This window comes from Petaurus breviceps, unplaced genomic scaffold (genome assembly GCF_028583685.1).
Source record: "Petaurus breviceps papuanus isolate PSGF00001 unplaced genomic scaffold, PetGlider_PUasm1.0 90977, whole genome shotgun sequence".
NCBI classification, from domain to species: domain Eukaryota; kingdom Metazoa; phylum Chordata; class Mammalia; order Diprotodontia; family Petauridae; genus Petaurus; species Petaurus breviceps.
In genome coordinates, this window is record NW_027187391.1 from 63,355,352 (window position 1) to 63,382,188 (window position 26,837).

A 26,837-nucleotide genomic window follows, 5' to 3' on the forward strand; every position below is an offset into this window, starting at 1 on the left:
AAAATGATGGTGATCATGATGGTAATGATGTAGCAAATGTTCTGAGGCAACTATCCCAGTGTCAATTTGGAATGGAAGGTTAGTTCCCAAGAATATGGCTGATACTTCAGAATACTAGGGGTAACTCTGAGGAATTAGATGATTATCTCTAGTAATATCATTCCAGTCTCCATTTAGCATTCACTCCTTAATACCATTTATGATGTTAATATCTCCTTACTAATAGTTTGGCCAATTGATATCAACTAACCAATTTAAATAAATTAGTTTAGTGAGATAAGTACAAATATGTCACCCTGAACTGGGATACACTTTCTTCTCTACACACCCAATCACCCCAGTAGAGTTGGTTTAAAACTTAAAGTATTTGTTAAAAAGTATCCTCCTAACCAAGTTATCTCTAGGTGTGTGGCATGGTCAATATATGAATTGCTCCATTGTTTGGAGGACATAATGCCTTACTTTCTGGTTCACTTATTGCCAGGCCAGATCAAGCAGTCATTCTTTAAGAACTGGCTTTTGGTAGATTGTTACATGGAAATCCAGTTCCCAAACTTTTAGTGACTCTAGTAGCATTTGAATCTCACAAAGTTGTAGACCAAATAACAGTGGAATTATTTGTTCATGATCACATAGCTATTAGGTAAAAAGTCTAAGATCCTTATACTACTTGAAAGAACCCGACAGTTCTTGCTTTGTTCACCATAAAGAAAAGTGATTTCATCCACTTCTTCAAACATTTTATCCAAATCCAAGGCTTTTTACCACCCTTACCATGCAATAAGAGAAGAGGAAACAAAACAAATCATTTCCATTCTCAGAAAAAAGGAAGGGCAAGGACTCCTCTGTCATCATTTTTCTCGAAGCTGAATCACCCAGCTTTCATGTGAGTTGATGGCAAAAAGACTAAGTCCCCATTGACTTGTCTCTCCATTATACTAATTAGAATTTATATATTGCTTCAAGATTTGCAAAGCATTATGTCTATTTTTACTTATTTTGGCCACAAACTCTGGGAGTTAGGTGCTGTTATTACTCTTATTTTTAATGATGATGAAACTGAGGGGCGGCCAGGTAGCACAGCGAGTAAGAGCACTGGCTCCAGTGTCAGGATTGACCTGGAGATCGAATCCCGGGCTCAGACACTTAGCACCCACCCAGAAACACCTGGTCGTGTAACCTTGAGCAAGTTACTTAACCCCCAATTGCGTAGGGATGGCCAGGTGGCTCAGCCAGTAAGAGCACCGGCTCCAGTGTTGGGACGACCTGGAGGTAGAATCCCGGGCTCAGACACTCAGCACCACACCCAGAAATAACTGGCCGTGTAACCTTGAGCAAGTTACTTAACCCCAATTGCTAAAAAAAAAAAAAAAGAAAAAAAATGATGATGAAACTGAGATAACTTGAAGTTAAGAGTCTTGCCCAGAGCCACATAATGAGTGTCTGAGGCAGGATTTGAACTCAGGTCTCCCTGACTTCAAGATTAACACACAGTTCTAATGCCACCAAACTACCCACACTCACTATAGCACCTACCTACCAAGATGACATTCTGCCAATTGCTTTAAACTCTAGATTATTGTAAAATCTCCTGGGAGAAATCTATAATTACTAAAAAGATTTCATTTTTACTATTCATGTGGTAAAAAGCAACTGGATAAAGAGTCTATTGCCTAGATTAAACATACATTTGGATAGATGAACTACAGAGTTTGTCTACCAGTATGTATAACTATGATAGAGAGTACAGCTGTAAAGAGGTAGATCCAGAGATAAATGGGTGGGCAGGCTTCATTCACTTTGGGAAATTACATGACACCAAAGTCCCCACAAAAAGCAAAGTTGATTTTTTGCTTTGCTTTACTTTGTTTTTAATGGCAACATACTGATATGGATATATGGCAGTAAATCATAGAATATAAAAGTAGGAATCACTCAGAGACTATAGGTAGGTATTTATAGGGTGTGAGCAACTGTAATTAGAAATCAACAAAAAGTCAAAAGCAGATAAGAAGTAAAAGAAAACTACGTTAACAAGAAATGATATGATTGGAAAAAAGGGAATTCAAGTGTTGAGTATGAGGGTAACAGGTAGACATCCAGAACGTTCCAATAGCACTGTTCTGATTTAAGCTTCTAATATACTTCCAATATACACCATTGCAAACAAAAGAAGACATGGGAGAAATTAATACATCATAAAAAAACATGAATGGTTTGTGATAACTATCATTTGAATCAATAAGGTCATAGATACATTTTAGTATTGAATATCACTGAAAAACTAATAACTATATAAATATTAAACTATCCTTTACCATAAATTTTAGTACAATTGAATACTTCAAAGATATATGATTTTATTGGTGTTTGTACTTCCTTAAGAGATATAGATTGAAATCTCTCAATAACAAAATAGACACTTTGCTAAGTCTAACAAAGAACTTCTTTAAACATTAGCTGAGCTGGTCATAGGACAATTTATATGGGTCAGAGATGTACAAAATAATATTCAAAATAACATATTTCACCTATGTATTCACTTGGAAGATATTGGTTATGTCAGTTCCTACTGTTCATTATATTTTATCTACCACACTCCATAGTTTTATTCAAGAATAAAAATTATTGTACACAGAGTTCCCAAATTATACCAATAATAAAACAGAAGTGGGTTTTTTTTGTTTTATTTTGCTTTTATGGCCCATCTATTTAGAGAATGATGACTGTATGTGACTCTGGCATCTCCCCAGGCTTTTTTCTGAACTTTTTCTACCAGGCTTCAGAAACCTCTTGATACTGAGTACTTTAGCCTACAAATTCACACATTGAAAGCTTTATTTCAATCCAGTTCTTCCTTCTTTTCTTCTCTTTCTTCTTCCTCCTTCTCCTTCTTGCTTCTTTTTCTTCTCTCTTTCTCTCCCCTCTCTCTGTCTCCCTCTCTCTCTCTCCTCTCTGTCTCTGTCTCTCTCTGTCTCTTTCTGTCTCTCTGTCTATGTCTCTCTCTCTCTCTCTCTCTGCCCCTCTCCCTCTCTCTTTGTCTCTCCCTTTTTCTCTGATTGGTTAGCTTTTCCCAGAACTTCCACATAAGTAGGACATTCAAGCCTTTTTCATTTCTTCATTCTGCTAAGGGTGTCACTTCAGACTTTCTTTAGCTATAAGGGTCAAATAACTTTCATTCTTTCTTTAATCCATTCAATGAACATTATTAAACAACAACTTTTGTCCATTATAATCCTGGAAATGTGAGGGCTAAACAAGAAGTAAAAGGCATGGTCATTGTTCTCTTAACAAATTTAAAATTGAGTGGTAAGGGTATACAGAAAACGTATGAAGTAAATGGAGTAAAGTTATAAGAAGATGAGTTAACACATACTTCAGACTATAAAATTAATTTCAGGTAAATAATTAATTAAGAAGAACATTCCAAGGAAAGTGAATACAACAAATGCATAAAGATAAAAATAAACACGATATGAGTAGATGTTGGTTACTAGGAATGATGGACTTGTACAAGATCACTGTTCCAGGGGATACAAAGAGAAACTAATATAGTTCTTGCCTTCATTGAGTTTGGTACCTACTTTGGAGAAATGATTTGTACATACATATGTATATTGTTTGTACCTATATATGCAACTTTGTATACACACATGAATCAGATTGAAAGTAATTTCTAAGGGGAAGGGCACTAGTAATTAGAGAGATCTGGGTGATGAGTTTCATGTAGGAGGTAGCCCACACTGGGTATTGAAGGGAGCTGGTAATTTCTTCAGATGGTTATAAGAAGGGATAGCATTTGAGTAAAGGGAGGGTAGATCATACAAAGGCAGAGAGGTGGGAGATGGAATGTTGTATGTGAGGTACAACAAAAAGGTCATTTTGGTTTGAAAATAGCTTTATGAAGGAGAGTAATGTGAAATATGCCTGAAAATGTAGACTAGAGTCACACTGTGTGAGGCTGTAAGATCCAAAGTCAGGAGACTGTATTTTATCCATTGGCAGGTCTCCAGAACTTGTTGAGTAGAAGAGTAACATGTTTTAGTTGCTGTAGGGGGGATGGATAACAAAGGATAGTCAATTAGTATGCTATTGTTATTAGTCCAAGTGTGAAGTAATAAGGAAATAAATCAGGCCAGTGGCTGATTGGGTGAAGAAAAGGAGATAGATGCAAGAGAAATTGTGAGGGCAGAATCAACATGTCCTAGACTTGTGGGAAAGAGGTGAATTTGGGAAGGTCAGGAGGGAGTAATTGATGGTAGGTCTTTAATGTCAGCCTAGGAGTTTGTATTTCATCTGTTAGGAATAAAAAGTAGGTTCTCAAGCAGGAAAAAGTCATGATGAAAAGACTGTACAGTTTGATCTGGCAGGAGTGCTCAGGATGGATTAGAGAAGTAAGAGGAGACCTATCTGGGCAAGATTTGCAGGAATTAAGAGATAAAAAGCTAGATTTATCAGGTGGTCCAAAGGTCACAATATTAAAAAAATTCAAATTAAGAAAAAAATTAAGAGCTTTTCAGTTTTAAGTCTGAGGAGAAAATGAATTGAAGCATGAGGTGATTGTGGTTCAGACGAAAGCAGAAACAGTAGAAATGAAGAGGAATAAATAGACATGAGAGAAAATTTAAAAGGATAATTGAAGGACATTGTGAGTTTCTGGGTATATAGGTGAAAGGAAAAAGGGGAAATTATTCACAGACTCTAAATCTAAGAGACAGAGGAAGAGATGATATTAAGGACAGGGGATGAGGAAACTAGAAAGGAGCCCTGCCCATAGGGGCAAATGAACTGATAGCAAAAATCATAGATTTGGGACATGCTGAATTTAAAATGAAAGCCAAAAGATTTAAGAAAAAAATACGAAACCATGAATACTCTCTCTGGATTCAGAGGTCTTGGGATCCAATTCAGGCATTGTGTGACCAATTACTTGTGTGACCTGCAAGTCTTTAGACTTCAGTCTCTGAATCACAAAGTAACAAAATCAGAACAGAATGCATTACAGTTACAAAGGTCATAACATACATCATCTTATTTGATCTTCACAATAAGCCTCTAAGGGAGATATTTCAATTATTCATATCCCCATTTTATAGCTAAGGAACAAAAAACATTTAAAGACACAAAACAGTGACTTCACAAGGCTCTAATTGGTAGAACCAGGATTTCACTACATACCACTGTATGCATACTAAGTCAAGGGTTCTTTCCCCTTGAACCTCTGGTGAAAATGGACTCTGAATTCTCTTTTAGCTCTAAATCTGTGATCTTAGAAAATTTTCTATAGACACTTGGAAATCTCAAACTAAATTTTCAGTGATAGGACAGGGGAAAAGATAGAACCCTTGGAGCTGTAGAATCATGTAATAGGAAGTATTTTAAAATTGTTTAATTTACTCATTTTGTGAGAAACGAGGAAAAAAAATGATACTTCTGAAGTGATTTGACCAAAGTCTCCCAATTATGAGGCAGAGTTAGGACAATGAAGATAAGGAGAATGCAAAAAGCAATAATAATATTGCAGCCTGCACATCTTAATTTACAATCCAGTCATTTTTCAATGAAAACCATTTTAGAGGGATGATAACTCTACCTATGAAACAGAATAAGTCTCTAAGGGATGACATCTCTGAAGAGTCTTTTGTGATACACATAGTTGGAGGTTGTGAGGTGGAGGAAAAACTCATGACAGATTTAAAAAAAATACAGGGTCACACTTTGCAATGGGAAATATTTTAAATTGAAGAAATTGACAACAATGTCAAATTAAGCTAAGTGGCCAAAGAGAGCAAAGATCAAGAAAAATCATTTAGATTTGGCTTGAAGCAAACCGCTTATAAGTTTAAAAAAAATTCAGCGGAAATGGTCAGAAACTACATTGTGGAAAATTAAGGAAGGAGAATAAGATTCAGAAATAAAATCAGCAGATATGGGAGATTAGTATAAAAAAGGTGGAGAAACTGTAGATTTACAAATGGAAGGGATGTTAATGTTCATCTAGTTCTATCCCCTCTTTTTACTGATGATAAAAGTGAGGTCCAGAGAAATTTAGGTAATTTGCTGAAAGTTTCATAGGAAGAAAATAATAGAAGAGCAGGATTTAAATCCAGATTCTTGTACTTCAAAGCCTGTGTGCTCTTCTCAGTTTTATCTTAACTCTAAATTGAAGAAGGGCATGGGAAAGGTCAACAGCCAATGACAGCTTTCTTTCTTTTTTTTCCTTAGGTTGGTTTTGTTCTTTTATAAGAGACTGAAAATTTTGAAGATGCAGAATTCATCAATGCAAAAGGATTAAAGATATTGAAATTGAATATGTACATATATGCACATATACATATATGTATATATTTTTTTGTATATATACATATTTATATATCATTTCTCAGAAGCCTACAAAAACTTCAGCTAGATCACTTGCTTGGAGAATAGTTGAGTCAAAGCAGGAAGTAGAGTCAAACCCACAGCTTCATGTTATTGTAACTTGACAGTGTCCTTTGGGGACAGTATTAGAGTGGAAGAACTTCGTTGTATCTCTTTTCTTTATTTGGGAATTCAGGTATGACCAGAAGCAGAATTAGTTGCACATACTATATTTAACCATTTCTATCTGCATTTGCTAAGATGACCAAGTGAACATCTTGCTTACAAAAGCAAAACCAAACCAAACAAACAACAAACAAAAAACCCTATTATATTTCTCTCATTTCAGTTCTTTTCACTCCAAGTCAACAAATATTTATTAAGCATCTAATATAGGTAAAGTGAGAGAAATCATATTTAGGTGCACAAAGAACTATTGTCAGACTCAAGAAGACCTCTTGTTTAAATTCTAGTTTGGATACATATAGAAGCAACTGAGTGATCCTGGGTAGGTCACTTAACCTATTCCAGGCAACTACGGAAGATTCAAAGTTACTAATCTGCTTGGATAGAACAAATTTCTATACTGTCATCTGACAATACCAAAGAAATCTTGGGTTTAGATTTTTTTAAATATGACACTTTTTTATTTGTTGGTTATATGGAGAGGAAAAAATAGCCTGCCCTGTCCTTAAGGAGATTACAAATTAATAGAAAGGGAAGTGGGATGGTATAATAATTTCCTATATTTCATATCATTTAATGATTTATATGGTGTATACATAACCTCATCTGTTACTCAAAAACCTTGTGAAGGGGGTACATTCATTTTTATTTCCATTTTACAGTTGAGGAAACTGAGGAATAGAGAAGAAAAGTAACTTTCTATAAGTTCTTTAGTAGAACAAGGATACAAACCTATGTCTGCTGACTCCAAACTGAGTGCACTACATTTTAAGAAGCAGAGGTCTAAAGGTCACTGACCTATTTAAAGTCAAATAGGCACTTGTAGTATGGGTAGAATTCGAATCCATGGCAAAGGTTACAGACTGGAGTTGGGAAGTACCTGAGGCCACCTAGCCCAAATCTCACATTTTTCAAGCAAGGAAACTGAGGCCTGGGGAAGTTAAGTGATTTCCCCAAGGTCACACAGATAATAAGCATCAGGGAAAGAATCCAAGTCTTCTGACTTCAGAGCCCATGTTCTTTTGACTACAATATGGATACTCCATCTAGAATATGATTTAAGAACACAGAAGAAGTCAAAGAAAAATGTGGGAGGATTTCATGGAGAAAGAGATTACTTTTAGTTGAGCATACCAGGAAAGATTCAGGAGAGAGGAGGAGCTCCATTAGGCCCTCAAGGAAGAGTGAATTTCTTCCTTTCCTGGCGGCTCTGAATATTACAGATATTTTAGCCATCAGTCTTTAACTTTCCTTCATGACTTCCACATATGTTTAAAGTACTTTCTCAGCCCACCATGCAGCAGCTGCTATACGCAGTGGCATGTGCTATCAATGCATAAAAACAAACCATATATTTTGGTGCTAAGCCATCACATGCATCTCTTTTTTAAATAAATGCAGTTCATGGAGGTGAAAAAAAGACTACTGAGCTTTTTGTCCCTTTTAACTCACTCCTGAGAAAGTTATCGTACCTCTTGTGATTTCACAGGTCCTTTCAGGGTGTTTTTTTGGCAGGATAATTTGCATTAATGGAAATTCAAGAAACCAATTTATACAGCTTACTGATGTAAGTTATACCAAAGTCTGCAGACATATGAGGACACATTTTCAGTAGGCTTTTGAAAATATGCTGACACAATTTAGGAGTGCATCTGTTTTTGCTTGCAAAAACTCACATTTATGTGTGCAACATGAGAAATTGAAGGCACAAACAGGTGGTTTTAAATGGTTTTAAATACCCAAGCAGAATTTAAATGGAAGCACTCACAACTTTTTTTTTAAGCCTTTTAAAAAATCTTACAAATCTCATGGTTTAAAAATGTGGCAAATGACTTGTGGTCCTTCTAATGTATTTCTGATAATCTTGGGTTTTGGTCTCCATAATAGGAATGTGTTGAATGAATTTGATAGGATCATAGGCTCATATGGTTCAGACTTAAAAGGGACATTAGAAATCAGAAAAGGAAACTAAAGCCCAGAAGGATGAAATAAAGCATAATCTCAAGTTACATAGTAGTATGTTGAATAAAATGCTAGACTTAAAGAGCCAGGCAGACCTGGATTTGAATCCTGCCTCTGATATATGATAGCTATATGACTGTCACTAAGCCTTATCAAGCTACAATTTCACCATCTACACAATGGGAATAATATCTTTGGCACCCACTTCACAAAGGTGGTTGTGAGGAGTAAAGGAGATTTTATATACAAATCACTTTTCATGTCAATGTAAATGTCAGGTTAATAATTCTAAACCTAATCATAAGTAGCAGAGCTCCTACTTCACCTCTCACTTTCTGTTTCTTCAGCTGTAAAACAATGTCTTTGGACTAGATCTCAAAGGCCCCTTCTAACCATATATCTTTATACCTAATTTCCTAAGATTTATAGTTTTATACCATAATCAAGTGATTAACAAATCCAGGAATCTTTGGACATTTTGCCTAACTTTGTCCTTGTCTTGTCTCATAGATGTCCCTCATGCCTAGAATTCTCTACAAGTCCCTCCTTGCATGCATATCTGACTCTTGGCTTCCCTGATTTCCTTCAAGACTTAGTTTATATCCTACCTTATTCATTATAGCCCACCCCACCTCCAACTCCTGCTGCTAGTACTTCCTCTTTGGCATTACTTTCTATTTATTACGTACATAACTATGTACATTTTGAATTCTCCATTTCTACATGAGCTCCTTGAGGACAAATACAATCTTTTTGCCTTTCTTTGTATCATCTAAATTTAGAATGATTCCTGGCATATTTGTCATTGAGTCATTTCAGTAGTATGTGACTTTTCTTGACTGTACTTGGGGTTTTCTTGTTAAAGATACTGTAGTATTTGCCATTTCCTTCTCCAGTTCATTTTACAGATGAGGGACTGATGAAAACAGGGTTAAGTAACTTGCCCTGGGTCACCCAGCTAGAAAGTATTGGAGACCTGATTTGAACTCAAGTCATCCTGACTCCAGGGCCAGTGCTCTATCTATTGCATAACCTACTTGCACCTTAGTAAATTCTTAATATATGCTTGTTGACTGACTGCTTTATTGATGCATTGATTAAATAAAAATTATCTTTGTTTATATCATAGGGCTAATTTGGTATTAAATGAATTGCATTGCCAAACATAATAAACTATTAAAGAAAGGCAGTATCAAACTACTAAGAGTCACAATTATGATTATTCACTATATTAGAACTTTAATTATGCTGTACCCATGTATATGACCTCACTCATGACTCAAATGTAGGTATGTAACTCAAATGAGTATGGGATTAAAAATGAGTATCTTAATTTTCACTATGAGAAGTGTCTAAGAAATAATAAAGGGAAGAGGCAAGAAGGCAGAGTAAAAGCAGGAACTTGCTTAAGCTCCCAAACCAACCACCTCCTATACCTGTAAAATGTGACTCTAAACAAATTTTAGAGCTACAGAACCCACAAAGTGACAAGAAAAACAAATCTCCCACTGAAGGCAGGCTGGCAGGCTGACAGGAAGGGTCTATCATGCAGGGAGGGAGACTTGCACAGTCCGACATGAGCCATGCCATACCATACCAGGGGTGACCCTGACCAGTGGCACAGAACAGCCAAAGTCGACTTCAGGAAAGTGGATAACCAGCAGCTGTGGTGGTTTCCAGAATTCTCAACCCATAAATGGCAAAGAGAAAGTAAAAGGTCAGTAGGGAACTCTATTGGAACTGGATGACAGAAGAGCACAGTTGGTTGGGCCCCCACCTCTGGGGCAAGAGGTGGTGGAGGCATGGCAGCTTCAGCTGCTGCCCCATGGCTGTCTCCAGAGCTCCTGGCCTGCAGATCCTAGGGGGACCAAGTGATCATTCACAGGGTAATTGCTTTTGCTTTGACCTGCTTGGATCTAGGTAGCAGTCTTGGTTGGTGATCCTGGAGTGAGGAACACCAGTGTGCCATAGCTTGTGGTGGCTGTACAAAGGGTGCCCTCCTCATAGCTGCAACAACATTTGAGAAAATCCCAGCAATTTGGGACACACCTGGACTCCACCCTGAAAGCTTAGTTTTACCATGGCAAAGAGCTCAAAAGTCAAGTAATTGTCTGGCAAGATAAGCAAGCAGAAGAAGCACAATCAAATTATAGAATGTTTTTGGGGGGACAAAAAAGGATCAAAACATGGAAACAGAAGAAGATGACAAAGTCAAAACTCCTGCATCAAAAGCTTCCAAGAAAAATATGAATTGGTTACAGGCCATGGAGGAGCTCAAGAAGAATTTTGAAAACCAAGTAAGAGAAGTATAGGAAAAATTGTGAAGAGAAATGAGCATGATACAAGAAAATCACGAAAAGCTTGTCAACAGCCTGCAAAGGAGACCCAAAAAATACTGAAGAAAATAACACCTTAAAAATAGACTAACTCAAATGGCAAAAGAGGCCCAAAAAGCCAAAGACTTGAAGAATGCCTTAAAAAGTTAAATTGCCCAGATGGAAAAGGAATTTCAAAAACCCACTGAAAAGAATAATCCTTTCAAATTTAGACTGGAGAAAATGGAAACTAATGACTTTATGAGAAATCAGGATACTATAAAACAGATCCAAACAAATGAAAAAACAGAAGGTAATGTGAAATACTTCATTGGAAAAACCACTGACCTGGAGAATAGATACAGGAGAGATAATTTAAAAAAATTTTGGACCACCTCAAAGCTACAGTCAAAAAAAGAGGCTAGAAATCATCCTTCAAGAAATTCTCAAGGAAAATTTCCCTTATATTCTAGAACCAGAGGGCAAAATAGGAATTGAAAGAATTTATTGATCACCTCTTGAAAAAGATTCCAAAAAGATAACTCCTAGGAATATAATAGCCAAATTCCAGAGTTCCCAGGTCAAGGAGAAAATATTATAAGCTATCAGGAAGAAACAATTTAAGTATTGTGGAAACATAATAAGGATAACACAAGATCTAGCAGCTTCTACATTAGGGGATCAAAGGGCTTGGAATATGATATTCCGGAGGTCAAAGGAGCTAGTATTAAAACCAAGAATCACCTACCCAGCAAAACTGAGTATAATGTTTCAGGGGAAAATATGGTCATTCAGTGAAATAGAGGATTTTCAAGTATTCTAGATGAAAAAACAGAGCTGAACAGAAAATTTGACTCTCAAATACAAGAATCAAGAGAAGCATGAGAAGGTAAACAGGAAAAGGAAATCATAAGGAACTTATTAAAGTTGAACTATTTACATTCTTACATGGAAAAACAATAATTATAACTCATGAGACTTTTCTCAGTATGAGGATAGTTGAAGGAAATACACACACATACACATGTATAGAAAGTGTATATGTGTATACATATGTGTCAGTGTGTGTATATGTGTGTACATGTATACATATACATAGGACAGTTGAATAAGTTGAATAAGAAGAATTGATATTAAAAAAACCATTAAGAGATGAGAGAAGAATACAATGGGAGAGGGATAAAGGGTGAGATAGAATAGGGTAAATTATTTCATATGAAAGAGGCAAGAGAAAACTGTTACAATGGAGGGGAGGAGCAGGAAGGTGAAAGGGAAACGGTTAACCTTACTCTCATTGAATTTGGCTTAAGAAGGGAATAGCACACACACTCAATTGGGTATCTTACCCTACAGGAAAGTAGGGGAAAGGGGATGAGAAGGGGAGATTATAGAAGGGAGGGCAGATTGGTGGAGAGGGTGCTTAAAAACACACATTTTTGAAAAGGGGCAAGGTCAAAGGAGAAAATAGAATAAGTGTGGGGGGTGGGATAAGATGGAGGGAAATATAGTTCATCTTTCACAATATTACTACTATGGAAATGTTTTGCATAACTAATGTAATGGTAATGGGATTTGAAGATCTTCCATGCACCTTGAATTGCTGATGTAGCAAGAAGGGGTGGGGTAGGAAGGAGCTAGAGTTGCGTAGGAGCCAGGCTGAAGCCAGCAATGTGAATGGAAGTGGTGGTGGCAGTGAGAACTTCTCCTGAGTGGCAGCCAGAACTTCTGCTGGGGACTGCCAGGACAGGAACTGGGGGAGGGAGGGGAAGCTGGAGATGCTGGGAGCAAGCTGCATGGAGGCTGAGCAGTTACTGTGAGTGAGGAGAAGAAGATCTTTGCCTGAGAGAGCCTGTTTTGTTTTGAAGTCTTGAGAATGTGGGTGTTTACTGCATTAACTATGTGGGCCAACTCTGTGGCTACTGCGATGGCTTTGACTTTCTGATTTGGGGACTCAGCTTTCTGGTGTTTGAATAAATGTTCTGTCTATGTGCACCATGTAGATAGCCTGTTACATTTTGTTATTAATAATTATACCAGCATATTTATATTCACCATAGGCATTGTGAATATTGCTTTGTTGCTACATTATATATGTACAACCTCTATTGAATTGCTTGTCTTTCTAGTGGGGGTGGGTGAGGAGGGAAGAAGGGAAAGAATCTGGTAATCAAAGTTTAAAAACAAATGTTTAAAAATTGTTTTTTACATCTAACTGTGAAATAAGATACACAGGCACTGGGGAATAGAAATCCATCTTGACCTAGTAGAAAGTTAGGGGAATGTGGGGGAGGATATAAAAGAGAGATTAGAAAAAGGGGTATTCAATAGGCTTGCTATCTTGGAGTGGGGGGTAGGGGAAAGATGGGGAGAAATTTTGTAATTCAAAATCTTGTGGAAATGAAAGTTGAAAACTAAAAATAAATAAATAAAAGATTAAAAAGAAAAGAAATAACAAAAATGCCATATACAGCATTAGCTTTGATCCTTCTCCTCTAGGCTATTATTCATTCATTCATTCATTTAGCAAATATGTAATAGGCCCCTGCGCTGGTGAATTTTACAGTGTGAAGTTATTTGGTTATGAAAATAAATAAAATGTAGTTGTTGACTTCAAGAAGCTTACAGTCAAGTACATGCTAAGACACACCACATTGATTCAGATGAATAGTCAAGAAACACCTAAATGACAAAATATAAATAGCAAAAAATCCTGTAATTAGATGGGTTGCCATTAATGGTGTATAGATACCACACATGGTTAGTATTTGGATGTGTTTCACTCTGATGAAGAAAAAGAAAAAATAGTCATAAATATTGTCACTTGTTTTTGGAATTTCTTTTTTATTCAAGTACAAGCTGATATATTCTCTGAAAAGAGTTGTATTTCTCAAGACACCTGCCATTGGTATACTTGATTAACATAATATCGTCTGGATGCATTCATGTATTCATGACACAGCAGGCTGAATAGACAATGAGGAGTATTTGAATTGCTTCCCATTGAAAGTCTCTTATCAGTGTTGGTCCCACAGTGACTGAATCATTCCATACCAAACCAGCTTTTGGTACAAATGAATTGGGTAGTAAGCATTCTGGCCTGATACGAAAGCAATGGCATTTTGTGAACTGCTTTTATAACTCAATTCATAACATTTAAAGAAAAAAAATATTCCTCACAGCTTTCTAGTTAGTTCCAAGTAGTTTTAGTCATGGAAGAAAGTTAAGCAACAATTCTTTCATGTCTTTCATTGTCTAAAATTTTCTCTCCTACTCAAATGCAACCTCCTTGAGGGCAGGGAAAGTACTTTATCCTTTGTATCACCCACAGGACCTACGCTTATTTCATCCATAAATAAACATTTGATACATGTTTATGATTGATTTAAGGACTAAATTTTCAACCAACTTGAACCCTACTTTTATCATCAGCTAAAGAGTAAGCTGTCTCAGTCCATCCCTGAGTCTATAAACAAGTATTTACATATTTACATAGGCTTAAAGATTAAGGGTAAAGTGAAATATCATAAATGCAGATACCCATTTTGGCCATTCCTCTTAAAGACCATATTGGAACATATCCTAAAATAATTTTAGACTGCTTGGGCAAATAATTAATAAGAAATACTGATATTTTATTTTATTTTTGGCTTTTGAGGCTCAATGTGAAACTTTATGCAAGTTTTCAAACATGGTAGGGAAACCTGGGAATTGTCTTCTCTTTAGCAAGTGAGTCACTGAAACATCCCAGCTGTTCATTACCATATGAATTTAGCATAGTTTCAAAATCCCCCAATCATTTTGATCACTGAATTATTCCTTTGTTGTGAAGGAAGTGAGTTGCTATTTTATTTATCTGAAGATTTTACTGTGATAAGCAAAGTGTCAGGAATAATCAGACCAAATGCAGCCAACATAATAGCATCCAATTATGCATACTCTTTGGAAGGCTGTACATGCTTTTCATTAAAAAAAAAAAGCAAAGAAGATTGTAAGTTGTATATCATAACTTGATAAATTACAATAAAAGGGTTGTTTGAACTTCAAGCATATACCATAAGTCCTAATTTTTAAAAACATCTGATCAAGTTCAATCCATTTTTCAAGAACAATTAGTTGAAAGAAGTTTTTAAACATTGCATGGACTAAATCAAATTCCAGATTGAACTGAGCATGTTTCATACCTATTGAAGAAGTGTCATTGGCTCTCAAGTACTTGCAGGATATAAAACCCTTTATTTAATATTTAAACATGGCTTCAATCTACCTTTTCAGCATGATTTCATATTATTCCCTCTGTAATTCAACTAAACTGGCTTTCTTGTTGTACCTCATATTCAACATTCTATTTCTTAGTTCTTTCCTTGGCATAGGTATACCCATCTACATAGAATATACTCTCTCTTTTCCTGGGCCTTATAGAATCCTTAGTTTCTGTGGTTTTTTTTTTCAAGGCTGAGGTAAAGTTCTCAGTCCTACTGGTGATATATCCTCAAAAATTATTTAATGTGCATGCGCGCGCGCACACACACACACACACACACACACAGACCTATTACTGATCTTCCTGATAACATAAAGTCAAAGGCTACAAGTACTATATTTTATCTTCTATGCTCAATAGTTACCATAGTTTCTGGTACAGTTGGTGCATGCATGTTGAATTTATCTATTAAGCACCCACTATATATCAAGGTCTGTGCTAAGCAATGGGAAACCAGAGACAAAAGTGACCATTCCTGCTTTCAAGAAACTTATAATGGGGAGAAAAAAATTTACAGATGTGCTAATTAACTAGAAGAAAAGTTATTACATTTATTGAATTAGACAGTGAACCTTATAACTTTTACATATTTAGAAAAGTTTCAACATGCAATGTGTCTTTTTATTCTAATCACTTTTTAAAACTATTTAATATTGGCACATTCTTTAATCTTATTTACAAGTTTTTTTTTTACATGGATTCTTAATTCTTCATAATTAAACCACATTTTTTTTTTACAGGCCTAGCCTTGGTTATTACTCATGGCTTTTCAATGAGATTTAAATTAAGCAAGTTCCTAGTCTATTAAAGTATGTTTGATCTCCATCTCTTAGACATATTTCCTAATCTTTTTATATGGTATTGAGCAAAATCTTATTTCAGTATTCCATCTCAATCTGGGAATTAATATAATTTTTGATTATTATCATATCAATTTACTTATTAGTATGCCATTTACTCAATGAGAACCAAAAATCCAATACAACTGGAAATATAAAATATCCTTACAGTATTTTACTAAGGGATTGTTTTCACTTTGATTGGAGATACCAATGTCCTATTGTTTCCCTTGGTTTAATCTGAAAGTCATTTTGTCATAGTCTTAAAAGAAATGTCTTTCATTAGTAAAGATATTCTTCCCCTGCCCCCATATTCAGTATTACAGGCTTTGTATTGACTTACCTATGAAAATCATTTTTTTCTTCATAGAAATGTTAGCAAATGAATTTTTTTCTTTCTTTAGTTGTTTGGTTTCTATACTTTTAATTAAGTCTTTTTGCTATTTTTCCAAATTCAAAAAACCCATACTGCAATGGAAAAGAGTCATCAACCATCTTTCTTTCCTCAGATCCCTCAAGATCTTTGCTCATTTTCTGAGGATTAATTAGGTTGCCCTAAATTGATAGTTTATTTAGATTGCGGCATTATTTTTGTTTAGAATTGCACTTTCTTGGGGCGGCCAGGTAGCACAGAGAGTAATAGCACCGGCTCCAGTGTTGAGAAGACCTGGAGATCGAATCCCGGGCTCAGACACTTAGCACCCACCTAGAAACACCTGGCCATGTAACCTTGAGCTAGTTACTTAACCCTGATTTCTTAAAAAAAAAAAAAAAGAATTGCACTTTCTTTTATGCTCAAAATTAACAGCTTCAAAAAACACATTAAACAAAATTTATTTCTGGTCAAAAAGAAAAGAAAAGTATATTTATTAGAACTTTTCTTCCAACATTATTCTATACCTAGGTTCTGCAAATGACTGAGTTTATAATTATGCCAAGTGTTAATACTACTGTCTTCATGGGGAAAGGAATACATGTGTATATAGAAAAAATGTTTTTCCATAATTTTCTTTATAGAGTCACAATTTTACTCTATATTCCATATTTTATTAGCATATCTGGTCCTGTATTCCAATATAGATGAAAATTGATTTTTTAAACAAGTAGAATAAAGGAATATATTTATATATACTTATATATATATATTCATACAAATATCTGCATGTGTGTTTGTGTATGTGTGTGTGTGTGTGTATGTTTGTGTGTAGGGAGAGGGTGAGAAAGAGGAAAAGAGAGAGCTGATTTCCCAAAATATCAGTTCATTTTGGGTGTATGTCCCCAATGTGTATTTCTTAACTTGGTAAATTTTCTTTGCTTTGCACTCATGACAGTGAATCCAATCTTAATCATGACTTTCATTAACAGAATTTAAAGTAAAACAAAGCTTTACCCAGGCCTAATTTTGGCATTTTCAGCTCCCCCTTTACTTTGTGCCTATAAATCATTCCATTCAAACCAGTAAAATTTGAAGGAATCATGTTTGTGATAGCAAGACAATTTTTCAGAGGCTCAGCTTGCTCTCCCCCCTACAAGTTTCAGCATTCTAGCAGAAAAATTATGATGGCAAACACGTGTTTCAGAAATATCTGCAAGTTAAATGATGTAAGTTGATTTGACACATACTTGTTATGTATAGCTCCTTTTATTTGAAAAGAAAGGATATCTCTGCCTCTTAGTCTTCAATTTCCACTGTAGTTTTAAAGAGTGGTGATCCCTTGTAAAATGCAAGTTGCAAACTACACTGCAGATGCTATTTTTATAGAAGGAAGTATCCTTCTGTATGATCCTCAAATGAAAAGCTGTCATCCATCTTCTGAATAGGCTTTATCCCTCCTTCAATGGCTAGTTTTTGAAACTGCTGATGACTCGAAGCAATTCTTTATAACTCCCTAAATAAAGACATCAGTCTATCAGCAAAAAACAGTACATGAGCATGAAGGGGCAGCTGTCTCTGGTGAGGGGGTGGGGGAAAGAAGCACTCATCAGCTTAGTTAAAAGCTGCAAAATGTTATTATTGAGCGTGTGTCAATGTGATGTGTCCTTACAGTTTAAAATGCTTCTTCAAGCTTAAAACTTCTCATTTATTATATTTTAAACTCAGCATATAAACCTTTCTAGAGGAAAGAGTCTTACCATGCCATCAAAGGTAATTAAAGGTGGAGAGAAAACTTCAAAGACCAACTGAGAACTGAATCAAGAAATGATCAGTTCATTTTAAGATGAAAGAAAAGGCATTTATTCAGTGTCTAGGAGAGAAGGTTTTAAAGTAGCCAGGAAAATAAAAAGATTATAGGGTCTCACCAATGCTACATCCATTCCTACCATGACCTCCCACTGGACTTCTGATCTTATTGGCTTGGGAAATTCCCTGATGAGAAAATTCCTTCTAGGAATGCATAAAGCTACCTTTTCTGCAATTTAGAATCTTAAAGAGTCTAGAGCACTGATATGTTAAATTACTTGGCCAGAGTTACAAAACCAGGAAATCTTCTTGTCTCTGAGGCCAGCTTTCTATTTCCGATATCACACTGCCTCTTGTAGGGGGAAATTTCCTTTAAAAATACATACAGATTCTCCTCCTCCTCCTCCCCCCCCCCCGGGATATTTAATTAAAACAGAAGGTCTGGGAAAATCAACTATTAGATTATCGTATAGGTATCTCTCTCCTTGTCATACAAGGATATGCACTTGTATAAAAAGTAGGTAACACTTTTGTGTGAGACCACTCATTCTCTTCTCTGGTCCCTAGTTGAACCATTTGTAAGATACTTGATAGGTTAGGATATTGCCTGCTCTGTAGAACACATTTTTTGTGTGTGTTCTGTGTAGAGGAGGCAATAAATTTAGTGGAAAGAGAGCTGGGCTAAGAATCAATAGATCTAATTTCTAGTCTGAGCTTTGTCACTGTGTGATCTTGGGCGAGTCACATAATCTCTCTAAATTAATTACTGAGAAATGCTTTTAAAATTGCATATATATATATATATATATATATACACATATATATATATATATATAACGTATATCTGATTGCTCACCATCTCAGGAAGGAAAAAAATGGAATTCAAAACTTTAAATAAAAATGTTTAAAAATTAAACAAAAAAAATAGAAAAAAAATTTAAATAGAATTTATTATTGACTATCTTTGGCAAACATCAATTTGGATGAGAAAGAATTAAGCCTATATCATTGTTTCATTTGTACTATGTTCTAGCACATTTGCTAGCTACTGGTTTCTGACTTGACATAGTTACCTTATAAACTCATATATTCTTTATCTGAGGGAATTATTTCCAGTTATACTGACTTAATTGGCCCCAGAACCTCCTTCCTCCCCTCATGTAACACTTGCTTATGTGGCAAAGTGGAGGGTGTTAAAAAAAAAATTGGTTATTCTCTGTGCATGTGTGCTTCTTACATACTAGAAAAGTTGTAAAAGTTAACACTTTTTAAATGCTTTAAAAAAAATTACGAGGATAATTTGACACCCAATCACAAACCATTCTCAAAGACAAGGCATGCCTTTCCAAAACATATGTGTGCCCTTGGGCAATGTGGCTGAATTTTTTTTTCTTTTTAGCAGGAGGAAAGGGCAAGTGAAACCCTGTCCTTTAAGATCAATAATTGGCTGGCTACAGGAGGAGAAATTTAAGGACAGGAAGTAGCCAGAAGGGACCCAGTCGTTGATCAACTGAGAAAACCAGAAGCAGAGAAAGTTCATTCTCCCAATTAAACCATATAATTAAAAGAGACAATTCAAAAAACTAACTTCAATTTCCTTGGATTTATTTATTAAGTAATAGAATCCAGTTCTTGAGGAAAGTTTCTGGGCTGATGATGGACAATCTTAGGACAGCAAATTTGCAGCTAGGAGAAAACTTAGATCCCGTTTATCTTGCATCTAGTCTAATCTAACCCCCTTATTTTACATACAAGAAAAATGATATCCAGAGATGTTAAGTGATTTATCTAAGGCCATACAGATATTAAGTGATAGATGATGGGGGCACATGGACCGCTAAAAGGAAAAGACCATGTCTGAAAAGAAACCTAGCTCCTGAAACTTTCCCACACAACCCAGCCCTAAACCCAGTCCCTGGTTCACCTGAGGCTTTTGTTCTATCTCTGTCTACCCAGATACTCAGTAATCCATTTAATTGTCCTTTCATTGTGTTCCTACTACTTAAATCTTTTTATTGCCTACTCCTGACCCACCCCAGGCTACTTGCCCCTCTTTAATACCAGCCAGGTCTTTTTTTCTGTATAAAAGTATCAGTGTCATTCTCATCAAATTCTCAAATTCCCATATTTACTAGAAATCTTGCCTTCCCAAACTGATGTTATAATAAAAACTCACTACTCTGATTGAAAGAAGGCTTGAGTGTGTTAATTCATTTGAGGCAGACCCGCCCTCTATCCTTGCATTTCAGGGGTTTCCAGCATCCCTTACTACAACAATAGAGACAAAATATGAACCCAGGTGTCTGATTCTAAAGCCAGAGTCCCTGAAGTAACCAGTTGGTACGGCAAGTAGAGACCTGGAAATGAAATTCAGAATATCTGAGTTCAAATTCAAACTCCAACAATTACTAGCTGGGTGACCCATTTTTACCTATCTCAAAGTCCTGTGGCAACATGCAAGTGACAAAGAAGCAGGTGAAGATACACTGGGATCTGTAGTCACAACCTTGCTCACAGGTGGCCCAGGCCACAGTGTTCTTTTCTCACTGGAAGCAGTAGTGGGATTATGCAGCCTCTGGGTATCTAAGAAGCCTTTTAAGGATCGAACTGCTCACCTCCTGGTGTGAGGAAGGGTCTAGAAAAGGTGCCCTACAAATTGTCTGCTTTCGCAACCCTGGCCTGATTACCACAGTAAGCAGTGATCTCACCCTATGGTCATAACACAAACCTGGGTGACTAGGGCAAGAGAGTTAACCCCTATTTACCTCAATTTTCTCTTCTATAAATGGGGATTAAAATAGCATCCACCCCCCAGGGTTTTTGTAAGGATAAAATCGGATAATATTTATAAAACATGTTTTAAACCTTAAAGCCTTACGTAAATACTAGATATCATTGCAGTTATTGTTACTATTGTTATTATTTCTGTTACACCATGACAACTCTCAAATGAGAGAGGTAGTTTTCTTGTATTTAATGAAACATAAAGAATAATCCCTTTAAGAACACTTCAAGATCTATAACCCTAAATTGAATTTATCTAGCTTCTGCATTAAATATTTATTCAGAAGTCCATAAAGGTCTTACTGGCCTCTGGAGGCATATAGAGAGTAACTGAAGTCCTAACCTATGTGAACTGCCAAAGGTTGTTAGTCACTGAAAGACTGAATGTGAAAAAAAAATTATAAAATATTTGATAAGCATAGAATTTTCAATGTTGATATTTGGTAGAGCTAAACTTTATAGTTTTATGTGTTGAGATACATAGCATCGAGATCTATATGGAATCAAATTCTTAATAATAAGAATAACATTACATATTATTCCATATTTTATAGTGATATAGAATTGTTTTTAAACTATTAGATAATACAATCTAAGAATAAGAAATCAAGGAAGCCATAAATTAATTCTCAAGAGAAGTGAGAGAAGGGGTAAGTACATGGCTCAGGTAAATTTAATTGTGATCTCTATCAAACATTTAAAGAATATTGCCTGTCTTACATAAACGATTCCCCAAAATAGAGACTGATGGTAAGTTGCCAAACTCATCTGTGTGACAAATATTACCGTGACACCCAAAACAGGGTAAGACAAAGCAGAGAAAGAAAAATATAGATCAGTTTTTCAAATAATATTTATGTGACAGACTTCTGAACCATGTCATCAACAAGATGGCATCTGGGACATATTCTTCAGTCGTCATAGCATCTTAATCCCTTTAAAATAGAAGTTATTCACAAGAGATGAAGCAATTACTGCTGTTTCTATGGTCTAAGACATGTCAAACCCTAATAAAGGAGTATAAATAGTGAAGGCTAATCCCTAATCCTTAAGCAGCCATTCAGCAATCCCTTCCCAACTGGTCACCATTGTTTGGAAGGGTTGCACAAACCTACCCGTGAGCTTGCAACAGGACTCCACTCTCCCTGTCTCCTATCTCCAAGAGGAAAGCCTAAAAACAAAAACTTGTTCTTCCTAGGACAACAGCATACATTATGCTGTACCACCACAGAGAACTGAAACAAAGAGCAAATAGAAGTAAGGTGCCAGCATGGGTAAGGGATCCACAAGGCCTGAACGAAAGGGGACTAGAATCTAACTCGAGCAATTTCTATTCCTCTAGAGCAGATATTGAGGAAGTGAAAAGTGAATTCCCAACACTGGAAGAGGTTGAGACAAATTTGAGGGAAACCTTTATCAAGGGGAAAAAATAAAGTGGGCAATACATAAAATACAAAGAAAAAAATAAAATTATCAAATATCACAGAAGGAAGACAACTCAGTTAAGTCATTGGCCATAAACAAATAAAGCAACAGGGATCTGTCAATAACAGAAGGGATACTATAAATGAGAAGTAAACGGACAACCAAGAAGAGAAGCAAAAAATAATAATATAAAAAAAGCACAATCTCCATATGAGCAAAAACACTTTGATCTTGAAGACTAGATAGAAATTGTAGAAACAATTTATGGATTACAAGTCTTCCAAAAGAATACAACAACAAGGACAACAAAATTAACAGAAGTAATGTGTTACTTGAACAGAACTTCTGAACACAGACATCAAAAGCCAATTGAAATAATCCACAGATCACCCCCAAAAGAAACTTTAAGAGACAGAGTAGCAAAACTTAACAATTATAGTAGCAAATAAAATCTTCTACAAGTGACCTGAAGAAAGATGTTCTAATGCAAAAAAAAAAAGTGAATATTGATGCAAACGTTTAAAATAGAATCCCTGAAAGAAACTGTCAGCCTTATAATCAGAAATAAATCAAGGTTAACAATATGACAAGGAGAGGTATTTTACCCAAGGGAAGCAGCATGAGTGTACCACAAAAGCAAACAAACAAACAAAAAAATACTTTTGTCATGTTACTGTTTCTAACATTTATAGAACCATTTCAAAAGTAATAGCGAGGGAGGCATCCTTGCTTTACAGTTGCATGGGAAATAATTCTAGTATTTCCCCAAAGTAATTGATACTAATTCATGGTTTTAAATAAATATTTTTGGTCATTTTAGAAGGTTTTTCTATGCCTCTGTCTTTTGATATTTAGCATAAATAAAGGCTGCAAATTTTAATTTTTCTATGTTGATTAATGGCATATGGTTTTTAATGCTGTTCTTTTGAAAATATGATTGGTAAGCTATATATAGTCATATGAAAAATACTTAACATCACTATTGACTAGAGAGATGCAAATCAAAACAACTCTGAGGTACCACATCATACCTATCAGATAGGTTAACATGATAAAATAGGAAAATGATAAATGTTGGAGAAGATGAAAATAGGAAAATTAATTCATATTGGTAGAGCTGTGAGCTGATCCAACCATTCTGGAAAGCAATTTAGAACTATGCCCAAAATGCTACAAAAATGTGCATACCCTTTGACTCAGCAATACCACTTCTAGGGTTGTATCCCAAAGAGATCACAAGTGCAAAAATATCTATAGCAGCTCTTTTTGCAGTGGCCAAGAACTGGAAAACAAGGGGATACCCATCAATTGGGGAATGACTAAACAAGTTGTGGTATATGAATGTAATGGAATGTTGTTGTGCTATAAGAAATTAACAGATGGACTTCAGAAAAACCTGGAAAACTTATATGAATGGATGCTGAATGAGGGGAACAGAACCAGGAGTATATTGTACACACTAACAGCCACAGTGTATGATGACTGATTTTGATAAGACTTAGCCCTTCTCAGCAATGCAAGGACCTAAACAATTCCAAAGGATACATGATGGAAAATGCCAGTCACATCCAGAGAAAGAACTATGGAATCGGAAAGTAGAATGAAGCAGATTATTTTGTTTTTTGTTTTGTTTTATTTTGCTTTATTTTTCTTTCTCATGGTTTTTCCCATTTGTTATAATTCTTCTATGTAACATGACTAATGTGAAAATGTGTTTAATTGGAATGTATGTATAGAACCCATATCAGATTGCAAACTGTCTTGGGGAGGGGATGAGAAAGAGGGGGAGAAAATTTCAAAGTTATGGAAGTGAATGTTGAAAACTAAAAATAAATAGTTAAACAAAAAATAATATATGATTGGTTATGTTAATTTTCTCATTTTAATGCATATTTTCATTATTTGTAGAAATCCAACTTATATTGGTCTTTTAAAAAAAAGATACATTGATGTAGACTTTTTGCTATCTATGTTTAATGTTTTTATATCAACACATATAGTGTAGTAGACAGAGCATCAGACTTGAAGTTGGGAAGATTCAAATTTGATTCCAATCTTTAATAATTACCCTTGGGTCCCTGAACAAGTCTGGACTATTCCTCTCTCTCCTGAGTCCCTTTGACATTTAATTATTTAAATTTCATCTTCTAGACATTGGTTCATTCAAAATCTCTTCACTGCATTCTGGTAATATTGTAATATTTGTACTTAACTTCTTTAGTTATTAATCCATTTATTTTAAATCCTGGGTTTTGACATATTGTTGAAAATAAATATTCTCATAAATCTTATTTCTTCTCAGTTTTGATATTTCCTTACACATTTTTATTTATCTGATTGGATTCTCCAGTCTTTAAAAAATAACAATGTTTACTTCTTTTAATATTCTTTATACAGGTTTATCTTTAAATGTATTTATTTTTCTGTACTATAATCTATGTTATCTACTTTTCTTCTGGTGTCCAGTGCTTTATATTTTGTGCTCATTTAGTATATTTCTGTGGATTCTCTGATTTTTAAGAACTCATCCTTTAAAAAAAAGGTATAGTTTCATAAATATGTTTTATTCTGAGTCATGTTTTAACTATACCCCCAAACTTTAACTGTCTTGTATTATTTAAATCTTTCCATAATTGTTCATTGTTTCTATGATTTTATCTTTGAATAATTGATTATTCAGTTGGTTTTAAAAAAATTATTAGGTCTCCATTTTAGTTAGCAATTTTTACTTGTTTTCTCTGCTTTAATTATTATTTTATCTGTTAGAGTCTATAAAGAATGTGTCTAGTATTTCTACTTTAAATGTTTATTTAAAACTTCCCTGTGTCCTGACACATGGTCTATTTTTTAAAGCATACCATATGATGGCTAAGAAATATGTATACTCTTATTGTTTCCCTTCAAAGAATCTCATAAATATTTGAGTTCTACTGTCTATCCATTTGTTTACTTTCATAGTTTCATTTCTGTTTGCCTTTCTTTAAGATTTATCTGGATAGGTTAAAGGAATATTAATTATTTACCCAATAAAGAAACACTGATGTGACAGGTACTATGTTAGTTACTGAGGATGCCAAGACAAATATAAAACATTCCCTGTTCTCTGAAATCAAGGAGTGTACAACTCATCTAGGGTAATTGCATATATTCATGATTAAGAATTGCCTAGGGCACATATTGGCTATGTAACCCAGACAAATCACTTAACTTTTAACTATTTTAAACATTTCTGTGAGACTTGAAGTTGTAAAGAAGTGGACAACTATCATTGGTAAAAATAAGTTCCTCACTGGGAGTTCCCTAACCAATCAAAACACAGGTCCACAATACTATCATTACACCCTATACAATAAAAACAAAAGTAATTAATTTGAGGGAAGGGGGAGATGACACAATTTATGGATGCTGATAGAAAAGCAGAGCAATGGAAGATAAAATGTCCTTTGTGAGGAAGAAAAAGAAGTTCTACTTGGTTGATATATAGAGGGTATGAAAGGTTTGAGAAAAGAAGGGACTATTTGGGTCAGCCTAAACAATGGCAAGTGAAAGAGTGACTCAATTAGGGAGATGTAAAAAGAAATATTATAATATAGTGAGGGGCTATTTTAAATTAACCAACATAAATTTCTAGTAAACCCAGTCAGCATGAGTTCATGGTTTTCTCTAGCTTTGTTCAGTAATACATGAATAGAAAAAAAGATGCGTTGGTCAACTAATTTAGGTTGAGTGTTACTGTGCTGTTAGAAGAAACGGGGCAGAGAGCAAGGCATTGGAGTGCAGTAGATAGGGTAGGAAATGGAATAATACTGGAGAGATGGTTTACATACAGATTTTAAAGGATTTTAAATACCAAAGAGGGGAATTTACATATGATAATGGCACCAGTAGAAAACCAGTAGAGTTTTATGAGTTATTCATCAGTGAACAAGCATTTATTAAGCATTTTATGATATTACAGGCATTACAGGAGAGATAGAAGTAGTTAAGGAGATTACTCTGGAAAGCAAAGATAGTATAAAACTTTGAGACTGCTCAACTTTATGTGCACAAGAAAAAGAGGAAGATGAGGAAAAAGTAGTAGATATGGAAGAATATAAATAGAGTGAATTTTTGGATACAGATGAGGCTGCTCTGGACACAATGAAAATAATAGAAGCTAACAAAGCTAAAAAGATGGTGGAAGTGAAAATGCTATTTTACAAACTAGACCTTTTGATAGTTATATCACATATAAAAAATATTATCAGAGTCCAAGACTTGGGTTATTTGGTTATTATGAGCAACAGCAACTTTTAACTGTATAAAATATGTATGAAGACATCAGTTAATTGAAAACAATGACCACTGAAAGTCACTTTCATCTTCTGCCACCTCCCATGTGTTCAGTTAAGCAATGCAGAAATGTTTAGGTGATAAAAAACATCATTGAAATAATTGCAAAAGATAGAGGAGTAAGTGGTGTTCATATATATCCTCATTTTCCTGAAATTCACATAAAATGTCATTCCAACAAAAGAATATGA

At 35.1% G+C, this 26,837-nt stretch overlaps 1 pseudogene; it reads left to right on the forward strand.

The window, feature by feature from the left end:
* Positions 1-26,837, forward strand: part of LOC138152874 (ubiquitin-like-conjugating enzyme ATG3 pseudogene) — a 56,394-nt pseudogene extending 29,557 nt beyond the window's left edge.